Source organism: Hetaerina americana, unplaced genomic scaffold (genome assembly GCF_022747635.1).
Source record: "Hetaerina americana unplaced genomic scaffold, ioHetAmer1.1.p SCAF_12, whole genome shotgun sequence".
NCBI lineage: Eukaryota > Metazoa > Arthropoda > Insecta > Odonata > Calopterygidae > Hetaerina > Hetaerina americana.
The window spans coordinates 25,354,537-25,376,911 of NW_027286292.1; the positions used below are offsets into that span (position 1 = coordinate 25,354,537).

At 39.6% G+C, this 22,375-nt stretch overlaps 1 long non-coding RNA gene across 1 annotated transcript in view; it reads right to left on the reverse strand.

Moving 5' to 3' along the window:
• Window positions 1-22,375, reverse strand: part of LOC139685890 (uncharacterized) — a 244,600-nt gene that overhangs the window by 194,017 nt on the left and 28,208 nt on the right. Inside the window, exon 2 of the long non-coding RNA XR_011700239.1 lies at window positions 16,513-16,804. This is a non-coding gene — a long non-coding RNA (uncharacterized lncRNA). The remainder of the gene's footprint in view (window positions 1-16,512; window positions 16,805-22,375) is intronic.

Genomic DNA, 22,375 nt, shown 5'->3' on the forward strand with positions numbered 1-22,375 from the left:
CGCCCCTCGACCCCTTTATCATTGGCAATTAAGGAAGTGTCACAGACCCCGGAAGTCGACGCATGTACAAGTGTCCCGGCGTCAAAAAAACCGGGTACTCCTTCGTCGGTCTCCGTTGAGGACAGCCAAGATGACGGCGACCATTCCGGCGATCCTCTAGAGGCGGACCACATCGAACTATGTCCTCTGATTTTTTCTGGCCGCACCCTTTCGGCAGATGACCCCGATGCCGCCACTCCGACCCTCTCCGGAGCCACCTCCTGCCCCCCCATTGGTACCCTCTCGGAGAAGGCCCACCGTGGATCGCTGCCAAATGACCCGCTGTTTGTGGAGAACACGGCTGGCTCTTCCTCTTCGGACGAGGTCAGGGCGGAGGGACGCAGCTCCATGCCGCGCCCTTGCTCGTCTACCCGTCGGACGAAGCGTCCCGGTAAGCGGCGAAGCACTCGTCGCCCGGAGTCGAACCACGACCGAGGCGACGTAAGGCACGACCAGAACTCTGGTAAGTGATGTCCGGCACCCATAGTTTGTCCCTTCCTTCCACCGATGAAAATAATTTCTCCAAACATTGCTGGCGTCTACAGCGACTTAAAAATTGCAGGCCTCCAACTTTTTTTCCGTGATCTCAGGGTCGATGTAAATCTCCTTCAGGAGGTGAAGAAGGACATATACTGGGATACCAACGCCTTTCAGGCTATCGGCAACTTTGCTGACTGTCATTCCTGTACCATTACTATTGTCAGTAATGGCATCCCATTCTCTCTCGTTCGCCGCCACGCCGCGGGTCGAATAATGTCTGTTATCGTGAATGGCATCCACGTGACTAACTTTTACACTCCCTCCGATGAGCGCGCGAGGGCGGAGCACGATTCTTACTACAATGAAATTCTCCCCTTCTCGGGAAAGGCCATCTTGGGTGGGGATTTCAACTACCGCGGGGAGGATAGCGCGTCGAACAGGGAAATGGTATCATGCCATCCAAGCCGGGCTGTCTCACTGATGCTTGACTCCATTGGAGCGATTGACGCAGTGCGTTCCTTCTGCGCCGGTCTCGCCCCTTCTCGCGATTAGGGCACAACTCTTGGACGCGGATTGACTACCTCTTTGTCTCGGCGTCACTAAAGAATGATGTTCAGACAGTGGACACTCTTCCGGTGTCTTTCTCAGATCACTGTGCGCTAATCATGAGCGTAACGCGCTCGGCCGGACTCAACCCCGGCCGCGCGAGCCCACCGCCGCGCCAGCGAATGGACCTTCGCGTACTGAAGGACGCGGCTCGTCGCGACTCCATCCGCGCCCGGGTGTGCGAACTGATCGCGGCACTCCACCCCAGTGCAGACCTCACCATATGGTGGGATGACGTGTTCAAACCCCCCATTGTCACCCAAATCAGAAAGGAAACTTTCGAGTGGCACAGAGAAAAAAACGTCACCGTGTTTTTCTACCGCCTGGCGCTGGAGGAGCTCCTGTGGAAGAATGTTGCGCCGAAGCATCTCCGCGCCCAGGTGTCGTCCCTTAAAAAATTATACTCAGCCACGACCTCCAAAAATACGCTCCTAGTAAAGTGACAAAAAGAAAGGGACGCGGAAATATGGGGCCGCCTAACGTTATCCAAGCTTCGGCGCTGGATAAAATACCACTCCTGGTCCACCACAGACAGAATCCCTTTCTGTCAGTTTGCCGCAGGCGAAAGTGACTTCCTAAGGGAAGCAGTCCGACACTTTGAAAATATTTATAACAGGTATCCTCCGTGGTAGGAGGGAAACGGACCCCTTCTCCCTATGCTGTCCTCAGTTCAGCGAGACGATTAAGTCGAGACAAAAGTTCAGACGAACTTGACTCCGTCTCCTATAGGCTCTCAAAGGGCAAAGTGCCTGAATTGGACGGCCTTCCCTTCGAGTTTTATGTAGCGCCCCGGGATTTTTTTAAATCCTATTTGAACACACCTTTTTAATCGAATTTAATGTAGTGGCTCTCTAACTGCAAGTCTGCGCGCCGCCGCTGATAACCCTTATGCCAAAGATTACACACCCTAAGTCGTTCAATGACTTCCGGCCCTTTTAAATACCGAATTTAAAATATTGCCTAACGTTCTGCTCTACGGACTGACGACTATTGCCGGCATCGTTCTCTCTCCATTTCAGTGCGCGGTGTCAAAAATGCGGAACATTTTCGACGCCGCACTTCTAATTCGCGACATTTTTTTGGCCTCACCCTCGCACGGCGATTGCTTTCTACATCTACATCTACTTAGTACCCCGCAAGCTGCCGCAAGGGCGTATGGCTGGGGGTGTTAGGGCACCACCCGTAATTAATCAAAAATAGCCGCATGCAAAGATTTATACAATCCACAGACAAAACATGGTATACATTCATACAAAAACCCTTACAACCCACACACATGCAAACACACAAACTACCAACTAACATACACATGCACATACAAATATACCTAATGTATTTACCATGTTTAATTTTGTTCCGGCTAGTAAATTAAATGTTTTTAATATTCACTAAGGTGACTTCGGTTTCTTACTATTATGATTCAGGATTGTTCGGGGAAAGAATGATTATTTGTATCTATCTGTACTGGAATCTATATCCCTTATTTTATCTTTGTGGTCTGATCTACCTAAGTAGTGTGGGGCCATTATAATTCCTTTAGTGTAATCGTTAAACTCATATGTTCTGAACCTTTCTAAAAGTCTAAGTCTCGCTTGTTCTCTTCGTATCTCAAGTAGCTCCCAGCCTAAATCCCCCAAGACACCTGTCACACCTGTGTTTTTGCTATAACAATTTTTAACGAATCTGACGGATTTTCTCTGGACTTTATTTAATTCTCTTTGCCAAATTTTCTTCCAAGGATTCCAAATACTTGCGACATATTCCAAATGAGGTCCAACTAGAGCAAAATAACACCTCAACTTTCTCATTACATTTCCCTACCACCCATTTAATGAAGCCGGGTTTCTTTAAAGCGAATCCACATATTGTCCTGATAAGAGCTCCTCATGAAAGGCGTGGTGTTATAACTACCCCCAAACATTTGACTTGATTGGCCGTATTGCTGAACTAGTAGTACTGAACCTCCTATTTCGTAGTTTATGTCCTATTCGCCACTTCCTTTTTTAGAAAATTTCAAAACTGCGCATTTGTCTATATTAAGCATTAATCCCCATTCCTTGCACAAATCCAAGATTGCGTCTAAGTCTCTAGAGAGTAGCTCGCGATCCAGAGAGCTTCTTTTTTCCCTGTATAACACCGTACCGTCAGCAAATAACCTGAGATTGCTACTAACGTGTGTTTTTAAGTCATTTATGTATGTTGAGAATAGAAGCGACCCTATCACACTTCCCTGGGGGAGCCCGGAGTTACATCTATATCTGTTGGGCATAGCCCATTGATGACTACTATTTATTTGTAAGTCTCTAATCCAATTTATTATTTTCTAATTAATAGCAAAGCATTTAAGTGTGTGTAATAATTTACTGTGTGGAACTTTAACAAAGGCTTTTTTGAACGCTAGGAATACACCAACTTGTGTGTTGCTTTCTCCCGATCTAAGTGTATCGTGATTAAAAAGATATAGTTGTGTTTCACAAGATCTTCTCTTCCTAAATCCGTGCTGGTTGTGGCTTAGTATTTCCCTAATATCAAGAAATATCATCGTGTTACTGACAATAATATGTTCCAATATTTTACAAGAGGTCGATGTTAAAGAAATGGGTCGGTAATTGGTTGGTTTATCCCTATTGCCGCCTTTATAGATGGGTGTTATATGGGCTAGCTTCCAGTCGCTAGGTACTGAGCCTTCTTCTGCCGATTTTAGAAAAACAATTTGTAAAAACGGGGCAATGTCTTCAGCTAATTCCTTTAATATTCTAGCAGGTATTTCTTTCGGACCAGGAGCTTTGTTTGCTTTGATACTGCGGAGCAGATGTTCTATTCCCTTGTTGGTCAGTGTTTTATCACTCATGTGTTCCCCGGGTGGGTGTAATGATCGTTTGGGACGCTTTTGTCTTTATTGTAGACGCTCTGGAAAAACGTGTTTAAAATATTTTCCTTTATCACGCTGTCTGTAATAATTTATCCGTTTTCCGTCTTAAAAGAATGCTCAGTTGGACGTTTACCCTGTATTTCCCTAACATAGGATCAGAACGACTTCGGATTTTCTTCAAGATATTCGCTTAGTATTTTAGATTTAAAAGAGTGTAGAGCTATGCGCATGATACATATATCGTTTTACGACAACATTCTTTTAGTTTCTGTATGGATGTATTCACATAAACTAAATCTTCATTTTTTAAACTCTTTTTAAAACTTGACTGTAGCCTTCTTAATGCCGATTTGACTTTCTCGTTGTACCACCTAGGTTCCCTACTGTCGCATTTAAGTTTGGAAGGGATGTACGTCTTCATTCCTTCGCGTATAATAGTGAAGAAAGCTCTCCAGCAGTCACCACTGACATCGCGATAGCATTCGATCTGGTCCGGATCGAATGGATTCTAATCGTGCTCAAGAGGATAGCCTTCCCCGAGTGCTTCATTCATGCTATCTCAACGATATACACCAATACAATGTATATGATTAGGATAAAGAATGACATATCGCCGCCCATTCCCGTCTGTAACTCCGTTCGGCTTGGTTGCCCGATATCAATGCTGCTGTTCACCTTTGCTTTAGACCCCCTACCCAGATGACTGCTGAGCAGTACCATCGGGGTACACCGTCGTATGCGCCGTCCGCGTGGACGTCGATACACTGACGACATAACACTTTATAGACGGCCCGCCCCACATGGCTCTCGCCCGTGACATCCTAACATCATATGAGAATGGCAGTCTCTTCCCTAACGACCAAAAATCGAACTTTTTCCTGCTGAAGGGTTATAAACCACTGGCCTTCATTGGTTGGTCAGAAGCATCCACCTTTAAAATCTTCCAGTTGTAGTGGGTTTGAGCGAAACTGGGAAATTGTAGACCATCATGTGAAATGGAGTGTTGGGAAACTTTCACTTCCTTTCCTCCCGATAATGACCCGCGTCCGCCTCCTCAACCAGGTAGTCTTCCCGCGGCTATGATACGCGGACCTTTTGTGGCTCTAACCCCTTAAATATAATGTAGGTTTCATCAAAGCGACAAACCACACGATCTGGCTATGCTAAGAAAGTGTCCCGCAACCAGCTCCATGGGCAGCCTGAGCTGGGTTGCCCAAACCGAACGGACAAGGATCTGAAGGCAACGGTGGTACATACGAAGCTCAGCCTAGGCATTCTCGGGGGCGACGACGCGTGGCGTAAGGCACTCAAGGGCGCGTGGCAGGAACTCGAGCGCGACGAATGCCACCGGAGGGCATTGGTAGGGACGAAAAATATCGCTTCTCCCCTCGGAGATGGAGAAGAAATACGGGAGAAGACCCTGTAATTCTGAGGGCTTACCGAGCAGCTTAAAAAGATATCTCTCCCGCGAGGGACATAGTCATCACCTGCAGCTAGCAGATTCGCCCCTCTGTCCATCTTGCGGCCGAATAGATAATATCCATCTGATTGTTGGCTGCGACGATAAACTCAGGCCATAGGAAGCCCTAAAAAAGATATATACAACCTGGGATGTTTTCCTTGGGGGTGCCATTACAGACATAAAATTGATTACCCTAAACTTTCGGCTCTTTCCGAGCTTTGAATCTGTCCTACTGACGACCCAGGTCAAAGAATTTATGCAAAAAAGGGCTGCAAATAAACATTGAACAAAAGGAATACAAACATTGGTGGAACGGGTGTGGCTGCTCTTGGTCCCGGACACACTTCGTCCATGGTAGAAGAGTTTTTTTTTGCAGAATGACTGTGTTTCAAAACCCAATTATCTATTATTTTTTATAAAATGATATTCCAATGCTAATTTAAATCTTTCTCCTATTATCTGTGGACTATGCTTTCCTTTCTATGTTTCCACAGTGTTAATTGTGACGTGTACGTATGTGTCTGTATGTATGTGTATGTGTATCTATATATATAAAATATTTAGGCGGCACAATAGAACACAAATAAAATAGTACCACTTTAAAGGCTTAGAGTCTTACTTGAAGAAGGCCTCGGATAAAGCCGGAAGCTCAAACAATTACAATGTGAGTGTCCTTTTAAGTGTTACTATTTTATTTGTTTTCTATTGTGCCGTCTAAATATTATACTGCTAGTGTGAGTGTTTCTTTACCATCCAGGTGTGTATATATATTTATATATATATATATATATATATATATATATATATATATATATATATATATATATATATATACCGCATACACTTACACATGCAGGTTTTGACAAATATATATTATTTATGTATGTATACTTATGTGTATTCATACGTCTGTAAATAAAATAAATGATGTGCACACAATCTGTAAAGAGACATATTGTATGGTGTAAACCCAAACTTTGTAACATTCTGGACCGAATAAAGTAATTTGTATCGTAGCTCAAGTGGTTAGAGCATCGGCCTGACAAGTAAAATAATCCAGTCAAGGATATATATTTGCACTTGTGATCTGCTCAATTCCGCTGTCCCCACCTCTCCTGAGTTTGTCTTTTATGTGTGTTCCTATCCCTTTTTCTTACATCCATATCCATTCCAATGAATATTTGTTCGGGTTTTTGTGCTGAAATGTCTGTGTGTGTGTATATATATATATATTATGTGTATACTGTGTGTATATATATATATATATATATATATATATAATAAATTGGACAGCAACAAACAATATAGAAACACATAAAAAGATCACTCACACGTTATTTCTTGATCATTTCGACGGAATTCTGCTCCGTCTTCATCGGAAGATAGAGAAGTAAAAAAAAGATAAGTTTTTACTTCTCTATCTTCCGATGAAGACGGAGCAGAATTCCGTCGAAATGATCAAGAAATAACGTGTGAGTGACCTTTTTATGTGTTTCTATATTGTTTGTTGCCGTCCAATTTATTATTCGGCACTTCCGTGTTACGTCGACGAAATCATCTGTGTACATATATACATATTGACAGATTCAGATACATATTGCGTAACATTCTCCCCTCTATCACAGTCTGCAACGACCTTATTCCGATCCATATGCCGTTCGTCCATTTTAACTGATTCTTTATGATTTCTCCCATCAATCCCCTCTCCTCGCCCACCATACTTAGCGCGTCCTAGTTTGCAGTCCATTTCACCATCTCCATTCTTCTCCACAACTATATTTCAAAAACCTCCAATCTACGTCTATCCTGATCCAGTGACCATGTTTCCACGCCGTACATAACTACGCTCCATATCAAAGTTTTCACGAGCCTTTCTTTAACATCCTTACTCCTTATCCCTGTCATCAATTCCCTCATCATTGTAAAAGCCTCTTTGCTAAGTGCAATTCTTCTCCTAATATTCCTATTACTATGACCATTTTGATCCAAGAAACTTCCGATATACGTTAACTGTTCCACCTGCTCCAGTTTTTGCCCTCCTATTTTAATGATAACCTTAGCCCTACTCCTTCTAGAAAATCGTATTACCTTTGTTTTATTAATATTGATTCTAATCCCATATCTATCGCACTAAATTTTCAATTCGCCCATCAATGCTTGCAAACCATTGGCTGACTGACAAACTAAAGTTTGGTCATTAGCAAATCTAACTGATTTTACTGATTCCCCTCCGTCCTTCATTCCTACCTCCAGTTCTTCCCATTCTTCTTTAATGATTTTCTCTACATATTCGTTGAACAGCACCGGTAATAATGGACAACCCTGCCTTAAACCTCTTCCTGCCCATCCGGACTCTCTGTTCCCCACTCGTACCTCAGCAATCTGAGACATGCCCAGGTTGCGGATTAGCCTCCTATCCCTCCAATCGATTCCTATTTTCTTCAATACTCATTAGTTTTCCCCAATTCACTCTATCAAAAGCTTTTTCGAAATCTACGAAACAGGCAAATACGTTCCTATTGTATTCTATAATCCTCTCAATTGGTGATCTCATTACCGACATGGTATCACGCGTGTTTCTCCCCTTCCTAAATCCTAACTGATCATCCCCTAAGTAATCATTTGCCCTTCTCTCTATCTTTTAGTTGATGATCCTGAGAACAACTTAACCTGCGTGCGATATCAAAGTTATCGTTCTGTAGTCCTCACATGATGTAGCCATTACCTTTTCGGAAGAGGAACTAACACTAATCTCACAAAGTCTTCCGGCCAGATTCCTTCCTCATAGATACTACGAATTAGTCCATATAGTCTCTTCGTCCCACATATTCCTAAACCTTTTAGTAGATCCGTAGGAATGTTTACCACCCCCACGGCCTTATTTGATTTCATCTCCCTTAATGCCCTTTCTATCTCATCGTCGAGTATGCCTGGACCTAAGCTATTTTCATCTACGCCATGTTCTCTTTCCATGTCTAAGCTTGTTGGTCTAAGTTGTTTACCATACAGTTCTTTTATATACAGTTCTTCTATGTAAATATCTTCTATTTTCTGTAATCTCTCTTGGATCCTTTTCTTTCAATTATTATCTTACCCGACTTATCTCCAACTGTCAACGCAGACCTCCCCTTTTTAGTTCCCGATATTTTTTTTACTTTTTTTAACCCAACTTTTTTGTATAGCGCACCATTTTCACCCTTCCCCTGCAAACTTTCCATATCTTTGCACTGCGTTTTCCATTATGCTTCTTCTGCTTTATTTGTGGCCTGTCTCAATTTATTGTTTAACTCTTTGTACTTCCTTGTGCCTAAGTCTGTGTACATTCTTCCGTTTCCTTTTACCACCTCAATTATTGTTCCCATGACTTTTATAAAGGACAGGATACACACACACATATACAATATGTATATGTTTAACCATAATTAGCCCTAAGGATGGTTGGATGGGTGAGGGTAAGTCTCAACAAAATTCGAAACCCAACCGCGATGTGAAAAACCACATTCATGGTATGGGGGAAGTTCCTCTCCCTATGCTGCTAGTGGTTACCTTGGAAGATTTGGCACTCCAAAAATCACACAGCAAAGAAGTACGAGTGGCTAGGATTTTAAACCTGGTCAGTTGGTCAAACCTCAAACTTGGTCAGTAGTCGAATTCTCTATCAAATAGAATCTCACAGTAGTAATGGCAATACGTGCATTAAAAAGTCATTATTATATGTATCCATCTCCACTTTATTTCAATACGTAATGTGGAATGATTGATGAATAAGTCCCAACTGTGTTGTAGTAATAGGTGGTGGTTTGGTTTCTTGGCTACCGGTTCAAAACTTCTAGGACATCTTTATATTGTTTTCTTCCCAATTTATCTCTTTCCTATTTTGACTTTGGCTTAAATATTCTCAATTTGCCACAGTTATTTTGGAAGGGATAATTGTAATATAGTTTTCATAGGGAATTTGCTACTCAACGACATTTTCTTTGGAATGAACAAAAATTTTAATCTTTTTTGCTACCATTTTTTCAAGGGCACTGTTGCATTAAATTAATTGAAACATGATATGCATGTTCCTCTCCGTAAAAATATAAGTATGTGAACTATTTCCTTCTGGTTTTTATAATGACGCTGGATACCACATACTGGGAAAAGTGCATTTCAGGCGTATAATCTACTCATGCATATTATCGTTTAAATTCATTAAACATGCTCCTGTTTCCAACTCCCAAATTAGACCCGAATGTAAATTTGAAAGGGGGGATGTTTGCTGGCAATAGGTTTATCGCGTTAGTGGGAAGTTGGTTGACGAGATAATGGGAGGGGAAAAGAGTAGTAACCCATACTACACCTCTTATGCTTTAGGCTTTGGGCAACAGTTAGATTAGCCTCAACATCACCTCAACACCCACCTGCAGGAGTACTTTTTGTCGCAACATGAAGAAACTCTTGTTTGAATCTATTATAACGAAATTAAATATTCAAGTTTAAAGTATAAAATGAAATAATTGCCTCAGCCGTAGAATATTTGAGCCAATATTGATTTTAATGGACCGCAAAAAAAATTGTTCCTCTATTTTATGAATTTTATGCATAACCATGTTTATTATAGATAAAACGTATTTCAAAATCGCCACCAAGCAAATCAGAAAGCTTGCGAATTCCAAAAATGGTATTTGGAGTTTTTATAGTGATATATATTTGGTGAAAATATAATCATAAATACGTTATTTATCCTATTAACTTGATCATTGGGCGTTAAATATTATATGTACTGTCATAAATCCTTTTTCAGTAATTCATAATCCCATCATCCCTTTACCCTGTTCAAAAATCCTTTTTTTTCACCCTTTTTTCCAGCTAATGTTAAATGTCCCAATAATTATCAATACTAATTTCTCTCATTTTCCGACTCTCTGCCAACTCTTACGCTGCATCATCTTCTTTGCATTCTTTACTCTCCCTTTTATTTTCTATATTTTTCCCACTATTATTCCAATGCATCCAAGGTGCACCTACGTTTTTCAAATTTTATTTATTGCTGCTCGAGATTTTAAGGTATAACTGCAATCATGATATTTTTTTAATCTGGGGAAAATATGCCACTTAATGATGGCAAATTAGGGGCCATATATGGCAGTATCTTTAGTTAAATTGCAAAAAAAACCTTAACTTACGATTTACTTTCGACACTACGAATTTAAATGACTTCAGAGTTTAAGTCAAAAAAAATCTGCCAGTGAAGATTATCCAGTCATAGAGACTAGCTTGATAATCGTAGAAAGCAAATTATAGAAAACGCATATGAAGAAGTTAATTCATATAAACCCAGGGAAATATTTTTCCCTTGGAATTGCAGAAATGAGAAAGCATGTTGTTTCAGTAATTGCATGAAATTACATTGTATATTACGTTTGATAGAATGAAATCACATTGAAGTAGCTCGTATCAGTTGTTTTTATTGGTGGGACTTTATCGGCATAAAATATTTCTTTGGAGGAAGTTTGAAGGAGCTTGGTAAGCAAATTGGTTATAATTTAGTAGGTAGACACGTCCAAATGTGCTTCTACATGGTAGCCAGATAGGGTGCGCAAAAGAGGGCGATTCAGTATCAGGCATGCAACGTCAAAAAAAAAGTTGTCCTTAGTTTGTTCTCTCCTTATACGTTATCCACAATTATTCAAATAATGTAGATAATAATAATTACAATTACATGCATTGCGGTACCTAAACGAGATATACTTTTCTACGCATACGATAGGAGCTATTAGTACCAAGAGTAATCAATTACCTTAGATGACAACACACTAGGTTATTTAAAATAAAAAAGAAAAATAATTTCCCCTTCTAGCGCAGTCCGATACTGTTATTCTGATCCCTTATCGTTCGTGGAAAAAATTACATCTTAAATCTACCTGTTCTACACTTAATCTCTCAAACGTTATTGGCATTATCTCTCCCATCGCATTACGATGGGGCTCATGCATTGAGAATATCATGGCTAAAGAGACCTACTTCCAATAAGTTCAAGACATTTAATTTTTAATTAAACTCGGATATCGTCAGAAAGGGTCGTATTAGCCTTGGTACCCTTCCCGCTGATCAAACAGGAACAGAAAAAAAGCATTTTCCGAGGAAAATAGGGTTTTTCCCTGTTCACAAATTGCTGAAAATTGTAATTCCAGAAATACTAGAGTAGAATGAGCAGTGAGGAAAATTTTAATATTGTAGCTTGATTTCATGAGCTCTTTTTCCTCTATGTATGATATATCGAAACATAACTGGCCCATGAAGTAAATGCTAGTTGGTGAAAACATTACTAAAAATTACGATTAAGCGGATTTTTGAAATGAAAATATTTTCAGTTTCTAGAGATTTTTCAAAATTAAGCATACTACTCTTTAAATCGAAGGTGACCGTGAGAAGGTCAAACTCACTTTTCACGGGTATTACGTGATATCCGTGAAAAGTGAGTTTGGCCAAAATTTCGTACCAAAAATTATTCGTTCATGAGATCCCACGACCCAACACAAATTTTGAAAGGCCATGGTGAATGTTCATATCATGGAGAAAGAGTGAGTAAACTTTACGACAGAAATACCTTTCCTTTCTCTTCCTTTCCCTTCTCTTGAACCTAAAAAATAATGAATTCTTTACCCCCGCCCCTAGGAAATGTTCATTTATGAAAACGAAAAGCAAAAATTGGCTAAGAACGCAGCTTCGCGATATTCTCCTTTGATTGTCTGACTAAATTGCTCCGCGGTTAAGTACAAAGCGTCCGCAATGATTCTGTGAAAACCAAAACGAGATTAATCTTTACCATTGTGAAAAAATGTACCAAACATTAGCTGATTCCTCGCGCTGTGAAATATACTGTTAAGTACGTTCTTCTTACCTAACAATTGGGACTGCGGAACAATGTATCACAGCATTTAAACACTCGATGCTGTTCCTCAAAGAGCATTCTGATCCATAGAAATACTCTTACATTTAATTATAAATGTGACGTTATCAACAGTTTGTATTAATTCACCCGACACCTAGAGCTCCCGAGTCTTTATTTCAACACATTTCGAATGAAAAATTGGTTTCTCGGGAAAAATTCAACTTCCAGCCTCATTCACGAAAAACAATATCGTTGGTAGCTGCTGACGCTAAATTTTCGCATCGTGTGGAACGCATCCCAAATTTTAACGGAATCTTTCTTCCTACGTGCGTGAAGATAGCATTCATCTGCCTCTCTAAGGGGGTCCGAGGGTTCCCTTTATTTCATCTCCTTCCTACATTGGGAAAACGTCCCGCGAGTTATCTTATTTTTAGAATGATTATTTTATATTCTTCACTACAAAAATTCCTCGGTACGAGAGAAAAGCCTCTAGTATACAGATTACCCCAGGATGAGACTGGAGAATCTTCCGAAATCCCATGAGAGCCCTAGCGTTTTGTGAAATGAGGTGGAGAGCAACTGGTTTCGTGTGGCACATGAATTTCCACACATGTTGCATTATAAATATGAAATTAAAACAATACAATCAAGGAATGGTGGGGTAATTTTCACTTTCCATCCCTTGGCTTTCACTCAAATGCTTGATTTCTTGGTTTTTTTACAGATAATGTTTTCCTATTGCGCGCGTTTCCCTATTGTAGTGGTATCATTCGGCAAAAACCAATAATTCAGCTCAAAACTCAAGTTTCATTGTTTGCCAAGTGCAATGATAACATTAATCATTGGGTCATCGAATGAAATATTTCAGTTTACAACTGACCGTCTTGGGCATTAAGGAGTATAATAGTAGCAAGAGGTGTTATTCCTCTTCTGAATTGACCGAATTTGAGCTCTTTCTCCAGGATGTGTTTCATTCAGTAGTAGTAGTATTTAGGGAAGGCGACCGGCAGCTGAGGTCATTTTCGCCATAGGGGATGGACAGGAAAGGATGAAGGGTGGAGAGAAACCCGGCGTCGGCATTAGTCTACTCTTTAAGAAAGGCGCCAAGGGGTCCGCAGCTTAACGTCCCATCCGACGGACGGCGTACTCACTCAAAGTGCCCTCCACAAAGCACCTCAAGTAGGGATCGAGATACCTCTGAAAAGTATTCAACACCGGCGGGATTTGAACCCGGGCCCTCTGGGTGGGAAGCCAGTATGATAGCCACCGCACCATCGCGATCCCTGTGTTTCATTCAGTCACTCATTTCACTACTCATTCACGAGTTACCATAACTTGCTGAGCTCCAATTCCATGCACAGTTTCTGTGACTGATTACTTGGAGACGCGTTTTATCAAATGAATGAGTTTTCTTGAAAACAATATAAATTTAATTCAATTCAATAGGTAAAATTTCCTCTAAGGCCCGTCGCTGCAAGGAACCGACATTTTTGACCCCTCCCAACACACAAACATATCTCTTGCTTCCACACTCTGTCAATATTTGTGCACTCCTTAAAATTTTGAACCCTTCTTCCTAGGACCCCAGCGGCCGTGGTCAGTGAGCCGCGAATGAGTCGCCAAGGAAAGCGGCATAAAGCCGGCGCTCCATTAAGCCTTCGACACGTCCGTTTTGTAATAAGGAAAATGACGAGAGGTGAATAATGGAAGGGAAGGCAGTGATGAGCTATAGGCGTTCACTTGCAAGGCAATTTTCAACTACAATGGCCCATTCATAGCTCTTCCTGCCGCTGATATTGCCTCGCCAAGTGAGTTCTTGTGCTGCGGAATATACGTTTTTAGATGGGGCGGGTGGAATCTTACGGAGCCCACGCGGATCACATTTCACCACACGTTCCTTAGAACAGACAGAATTGCAGCGGAAGAGAACAAGAATGTGTTTACGTTGAATATATCATGCAAGAGTCCGGGCAAGAGAAAACTTACGATCACATTGAAATGCTTTTATAGCATCCCGCTGAATAAATTTGATAAATCTCTCCTGAGAAGATGATAAAGACGCAGATCTGGCACAATATTGCATGGATGAAATTATATTTTGAATGAAGTAGTAAATTGTTAGATAAATCATATTGTATACTTACTTGTCGACTACGCTGCTTCATGTAATTCCTAATCATGAGTGACATAGATGGGCAGGATTCGGCTCAATGTATAGATCGGTCCGACCCAAACTAATCATAGGAACCGTTTTATGTTTTGCTCAATTGGAACTAATGAGCGATTCTAACTAAAAGTACCTTTATCTTCTAACTGATGTTCTACCGGTAGATTTTTTGTGTTATAGAAAATAAATCCTTGCAGGAGAAGAAATCTATCGTCAATTAATTCAAATTCCAATATTCCTACCACGATATTTTGGGCAGGAACATGAAAATTAGATTTAAAAACCTCCCGATTGAATATTAATTTACAGTTCTGACAATAAATTCTGTTTCCAGAAATAGCATTGACTCATCGCACTTTCTTTAGTGAAGCTTTTGATTCATGATGCAAAAATCCATCAACAAGGCACTATTCTGTCCATTTTCATTGTGTGTTACTATGGGGCGCATGTTTCCTGACGACAGCAAGTTCATTTATGAGAGAAAAACAGCCGTTTACTGACTGCAGAAAACTCCAGACAACTTATGAATAGAAATTAACTCCGAGCTTTGATAGTTAAGGTGTGATTAGGTTCAATGATTCTCACAAAATTTCACTCTAAGGTAAATATACCCGAGTTATAGAAATGGCGTGGGTACTTCTCTCTTTCAGTGCGCAATCAGAATACATCGCTTGCATAAGAATAAGTCCACTGTTTTTTTTACGAAATATGATTAGAAATTTGCCTGAAAATAGCGGATTATTTTGAGCCAACTAGGACCGCCTTGTCTCTATTTGCATCATTAGGTTTAATGAATATGAGTATTAAACAAATAATGTCCGTGCCACAGGAGAATATGAGAAGATTAAGTTAAAAGAAATATCTATCATATAATAATTGGCATTATTTTATTGCCGTAGTTTTGTGCATAGTTTTCAAGTACAAGTACTCAATTACGTCGGTTAATGATGTTTAAAAGGATTTAATGGGGTATTTATTAAAACAAAAAGGTAAAGAAGATCACACACATGTTTATTCTATCATTTTCAGCAATCGCCAGCTAGTGTGTTGTGAGCACAATATATTTCTCCGAATCTTTTTAGCAGTATGAAATGAAAGTTTTAAAAAAATAATCGACTAGCCTCTATTCAAGGCGATCTTTCGACCTGATAACGAATTAGTACCAAGTTCCGAGAGATTTATTGTTGAATATGATTGTAATGAATTTCTTCCAGCGTGAATAAACTTGACAGATTTAAGCCATGTTGAAGACGTCATCTCCAGTGCGCCCTCTCGATGGGTTCACATAAGGGCTCCCCGCCTCCGAGGCGCCCAGTTCCGTTCGTTCCCTTCCCGATACCCGTCGACTCGGCACCCGCACCACCGCCCAGCGCACCCCCGCTCCCGCTCTATCAGTTACACGACGCCCACTCGCGGTGCGGCAAAAATCCTTCCAAAACACGGACATGGATGTCCCGCGACACGCCGGCTTTGTGGCGTCTGGCTCTGGCGTAAATATGCATCATTAAATCTGACAAAGGGTGTCAAATCAAATCACTTAATCAAGCAGTTAAACCTCTGCAAAAGGGCGACGGAGAAACTGTGATGAATGGGCACCTAGTTTTTTTTTAATCTCTGGGAAACAAAATTAACCCTGGCTGACAGGAATACTTCTCGACTGAGGAGCTAAAAAAAAGAAAGAGTCGTTAATATTCGATGGATACTTGTCCATTCACACACACGGAAACCGTAAAAGGCTGCGTTGATCCTGGATATGTTTCCGAGCATTCACACTTAGGCTTTAATATTATACATTTTTCAATGTATATTTTATTTGAAATCTCAACAAAGTCAAAGGAATTATTAGTATGCTTAACGGTCTCCTAATATAGCATATGGAATTTTTTATCCATCTTATTCCATCAAACGAGAGACTTTTTTATTTAAAGCTTTTAAACATCAATTCAGGCATTTTTAGAGTCATAATGTGCTCTTACAGTTTCATCCGCAGAGAAAAATAATAAACAAACCTGCAATGGATTCACTTATGGGGAAACTGGATTTTTCCTTGACACGAAGACCAGTGGAAGAACTTAAATCCCGAGGTCCCTACGCCAAGCGACGGTCTGACCGTTGGATGATGTCCTGTATGGCGGTAATCATGACAGTTTTAGATGTAAAAGCTTTTCACTTTTTCTTGAGTCACAGAGTCAAAAGGTTCACAGGTTGTTCATTGATGCTTCGGTCTCCGTTTTAATCTTGAGTGGAAAACCTTCAAATGTGCTCTTCTCCCCATCCTTCCATCTTCCTGTCCTTCCTTTCCTGCAAGTATAATTAACCTGGTAAGTAAAATTATCCAAATATTTGAAAAATTCCTATGGCAGCAAAATAAATGGAGAGAAGGAATTTTTCCAAAGAAACACAGAGAAAGTGAGGGTTTTGGTTATTATTTGTATTGAGTATCAAAAGTTGATTTACCCTAATGGTCATTAAAGGAGTTCCAACAACAAGTGCTTAATAATAAGGTAATATTAAATCCTAAAACCCGGCGTGGGTATAAACGTCATTTTTTTTTCTTTTTTGACGTTGTCAAGCGCCAAATACCGGACTTAATGACGCACACGGACAACATAACTCGGTGTTTCCAATAATTTATAATGAGAGACATTCCTTGCTCAAAAAGGACACCAGTAATATTGAATTTGAGACGTTAATTGTGTACGTGATTCAAATTATTTTACTAATTTAATACATCTACTAATAATATCCTCAAGTTAAAATTACGTGAATATGCCTAGATGAGGTAGATTTGTTCAACGAAATGTAAAAGCAGAAATTCAGATCTTGAAATTATCCCCTTTTCCATGATTTTATTTTACAGCTTAGTTTTACTCTCAGTGTTGTATTTTTAGTAAATTCAAATATATTTATCCTAATTAAAAAGGTATCATTTTCATCAAACATGAAAAATTACAGCATTTAAATATGAAAACGACACACCATATTTTCTAAAAAAGCATGGACATGCAAAAGAGCAAATAACGAGTGCGTCGGTTCTTGGCCATTGTCATATAAAATAATCTATTCTAAATATCCATAGTGGGTGCAGTAGTAGTTATCCATTTGGCATGTGATATTTTCAAATCTGCGGATTTGTGAAATAGAAATATTTGGTACAATAATTTGTTGTAGTTAAATAACACATATCAGATTGAATACAAATTATATTAGTATAAAGCTGAATACTTATATAGAACTAAAAAAAATCTTAATTTTCCCAAAACATGGAGAAGTAACACGATCACAATGGAACACACTAGTTTTTTGTTTTCCAAAGTAATCGTGTCTGGTAAAATATGAAAATTGCGAATGGGAATGGGGTTGGGCGTCATAAGACGAGATAATCGCATTTGGAAAACTAAATCCTAAATTAATTACTGTGATTTTCATCCCCTGGTAAAAAAATTTGGATTCCTGTGCATTTATTTCCTAGAAAATCCAGTATACAGAAGCCTCTCCAAGCGTTGTAACATTTTATGCACTTTGTCTTAGAGAAAATTGCTTTTGTGACAACCGCAACAGTTCAGGAATCGATTTGGAGTTAAATATATGTAATCCTTTGCGAGAGACAGTTACCCGTATTTCTTCAAGCTTAGAGGTCAGTGTATTGATTCTACTTTGACACAGTTTCCTCCGATTGGGGCAAAAGGAAGACGTATACGCTTTTCGAGTTTTTAACAGGAAAAAATATAATTTCCACAGTCGAAGGCCTCGCAATGAGTTTCACCGAGTATTTTTAATTAAATGCCTCATCATTTCCAAATCGGAAATCTTTACGCATTATTAATCGTTAGAAAAGTATAGAAAGTTCACGTAAGGATTTGAGGAAGTAGATCATATGACAATATCCTCAATAACTTCCGCCATTCTTTGAAAGCAAATTTCTTTGTATACATGTAAGTACTTTCTCGCTCCAAATTCTAGTGCATGCCTCACTTGAGGCAGATGCTCCTCAATGGCCATTGGTAGCCAAAATATCCATATCCCTCCTGTCAGTTTGATTATTCTTTTAGCGCGCATAAACACTATTCCTAGAATCTGGGAGTTTGCGTATTTTGGCCTCCCATTCTCTCGCAAGAGACGCAAATTACGCGTCATCTTGATTTGTATCCCCGAGGGGAAGAACGCATTCCCCAGATGTACAAACCGTGAGCGTGAAGACTATTTTGCCTATGAATCATCGGGAATGTCTTGTGAAATGTTCAGCCTTTTGCGACTTTTTTGAAAGAATGAAATGAAAAAATTGCCGACGACGTTGAAATTGCGGGCGTTGCTCAAAATAAGTGGCCTTCCCTAAATTGCTGCACGTCCTCTCGACGAGCGAAACTTTCTCAGATTTGAAGGTGTGGGTGGTGACTGAAAATCCCCTGAATAGAGGATTATATTTTAAACCCGAAGTGCTTCATTTCATATCTCTAGGTGAAATTCCATATGCGTGTCGATTCTTTATTTAATTTCAGATGCTACTTTAGAAAAACCTGGCAAATAAAATGGAACATCAATATAAAATATGGGAATGAATACATCCAGATCTACAAAGCATCCCGCATAAATGGCGTGTGGCGGGAAGTGATAGGTCACCACCCGTAATAGAGAATAAAACCGCATGTAAAACCCAAAGATTCATGCCAACCAACTCGCACAAATTCGTCATGCATTCGGCATGCATCAAATTATAGTCATGCAGAAACTTTAATAACTTACACGCATGCAAATTCATACATTATCAACTACTCATGCATCTACGAATTCACCTTATGTCTACGCAACGTTTAACCTTGTCCCGACTAGTAAGTTAAATGCCTTTTATATTTCTATTTTGACTTTGGTGTCTTGCTATTATAATTCCTGATTCTCCGGTTTAAATTATATTTTATGTTTTCGAAAATGTATATGAAATATTGATAAAAATAATTTACTAATGGGTAAATATCCAATGGAAAAATTGGGAAATAGCACACATATGTCGAAAAACAGAATAAAGTTTGCCCAATAAAAGTTTTATCACAGATAATAATTACTCCATATACTGCAATAATGTTGCATATGCACGTATAATATTTATTTATATGAATCATAGTTTGCGGTTTAATTTGCTTTGACCACGTTTTGAATAACAAAACATTTATTGTGAAAATCCCTTAAATCCATTCTGCAGTTAACGCAAAACTAGATGTGAGCATTCATTTGTACCAAACACCACCATCTGTGTAAAACACGCGAAAAGATCAATTCGAAGGACCAAAATTCGAGGAAATGCGAGACGAGATCAGTGATATGATTCTTTCAAAAATTTCGTGAATAAAAATACGCGTTTAAGAACTCTATGCAGCAAACATAATTCATCAATACCCGGCCACTCAAAGAATAAAACCCAAACACTGAGAGCGGCTGATTAGAATTCGGCGATGATTCTACGGTTTCTGTAGAATATTAATGATGTAAACCTTTCGAGAACTAAGCCACGGTCCTTGAAAAGCCACCAAACACGCACCTACGACTCGATGCGTAAAATTGTGCAAGTGGTTCCTTATGCGTCAAACCCTGAATTAATATGCAAACATTTGGTAGCTTAACTTTAAAGGAGATATCTAAGGGTTAATTAGGCTAAAATTAATTTTGGAAGTTCAGCTACGATCGGCAAAAATTCGAATAAAAAAATAATAGTTCTTACGGTGTAAAAGTGAGGGGGAAGCGTGTATTTGTCATTGTTTGTACACTGTTCAGGAAGCGCATATAAAAATATAAATGTACTTTCGCAATATCAAGTTTGGAAAAGCTTCTTAAAAATATATTCAATGTGTAACTAGTATTGAAAAATAAAAATAATAAAATAAACTTCTTAAAAATATATAAATGAACTTGGTATCAGCTAAAATTTTTTAAATGCAAACCAAGGTTATTGTTTACCTTCTCTCGTAAAAATTAGAATATGCAAGCATATTTATTATCACGAATGAATGGCAGATAGTGAGGGTTTTTGACAAAATCAGCTCTCGTTTTTCACTATTCTAACACCATTAACATTCCAGCTTGTCACATAATATTAAATATATAAAGTAACAACAAAAAATTAGTTGATGTTCAGGCACACAATAGCGATATCATGTAAGGCATCACTGGGTTAAGCTTCAAAATTTACAGTTTTTCGAAAAAAATATTTCCTATACCTACCTACCGTTCAATCAAATTTAATAACCAAGGAGACAAGTGGCAACTGAATAGAGCCTGTTGGTAGGAAATTATTGTTACGTAAATGTTAATTCTGCCCTTTGAAAGCCTTGAGGAGATTATTAAATTACGAAAGTCATATTTTAGGCCCATAGAGTGTAATCACTATATCCCGAGCGTTGGGAAGGATATACGCCCTCTCTAACGCTATGTAATAATTCTCGATGAAGGCTATGGTGGTCTTACGGTTATAGATACTGAATGGAATTTCCCTGGCGTAAATATGGAACATGTCTTTGGACAGACCCATCTAAATTTCCAAAGGGTGCGATTTCTGGACAAAACAATTCGTGGGAAACTGAACGAGGGCTTGAAGGGGAGGAAATGGACCCCTTTCCTCTTGGCCTGAATGCGTACATTTCACACGCCATGGGGCAAGGTTCGATGTGAGCTCTATTGATTAAAGTCATCAGATTAATTTCTACCGTATTGATCACATATCTATTTCCCATATTACCCTTTTAAATTGTCGAAATCCATGCATTTTTATTTTCTTCGTGGATGTGAAATGCGAATATCTAAGTCAGCGCCTAAAAATCACCTATAAGGAAAATCCATTACATTACATCGGAAATTATTAACAATGGAGTTACCACGGAAAACCGTTGCATTAAAGTGAGCAATCTCTCAGTTGATTTTATGATGTCTCATTCTGTGTACAGGGTCTATCCCAAAAGTAGTAGGACTAAGTCGATTTAAAAAAATGTATTGTCAGAGTTGATACATCCACTCAAAAGTCTTCGAAGAAGCCACCCCTGTGCGTTCACAACCGATGCTATCAGGTTTTTCACGGTGCCCGGTATGCTGCTAAACTCCATCGTCACGGCATATTGTAACGCTTACACTGGGCCATTTTAACGTACTTTCAGCCCAAATTTGAGACGGGAGATGAGGAAGAAGTCTGGTGGGGCATTTTCTAGAAAATTTCACTCTCATGATTGGTAGATTCGCATGAGACTTTCCTTTTATTTGTTTGAGAGTACTGGGAACACCAACTTCGCACACACCTTTCTCATTCCCATTTTTCGGTCACAATTTTCGTCACTTTTTGAGGTCGAAGGGCGTCCTGAACGTTCGGCGTTTTCAACATCTTCTCTACCCTCCCGGAACAATTTGTGCCACTTAAAAACACCCGATCTACCCATGGCGTTATCACCATAAGCTGCCTTGAGCATATCATTACTCTCTTTCCTGGTTTTGCCCAGTTTTATGCATAGCGTTATTCCAATAACCGATTCATGAAGGAGCGTAACGAGGTCACGTTATAGAGGTTTCGCAAGCAAACTATCCGCACTATTGAAAAGCTGGGAACCAACTGCCACCGCGTTCCATCCTTGCCCGAGACTTCCCCTATACTCTAACCCAGCCAGAGAAATCACTGCCCATCCGTCCGTTTATCCGGGGAAAAATAAGTCCTGCCACCTTTGGGATAGACCTTGTAGTTCACAATGATCTGAAGTTGTGAAAATATGACAGCAACACTGCAGAAGGTAAAATTATAAAACTATACTGAAGCCGAAAAACTGTGAGAGCATCTCGAAAACTGATGTATCAATTAAAATGGGCAACGGTCTGAGATTAAAACTTCGTTGGAAGTACCTG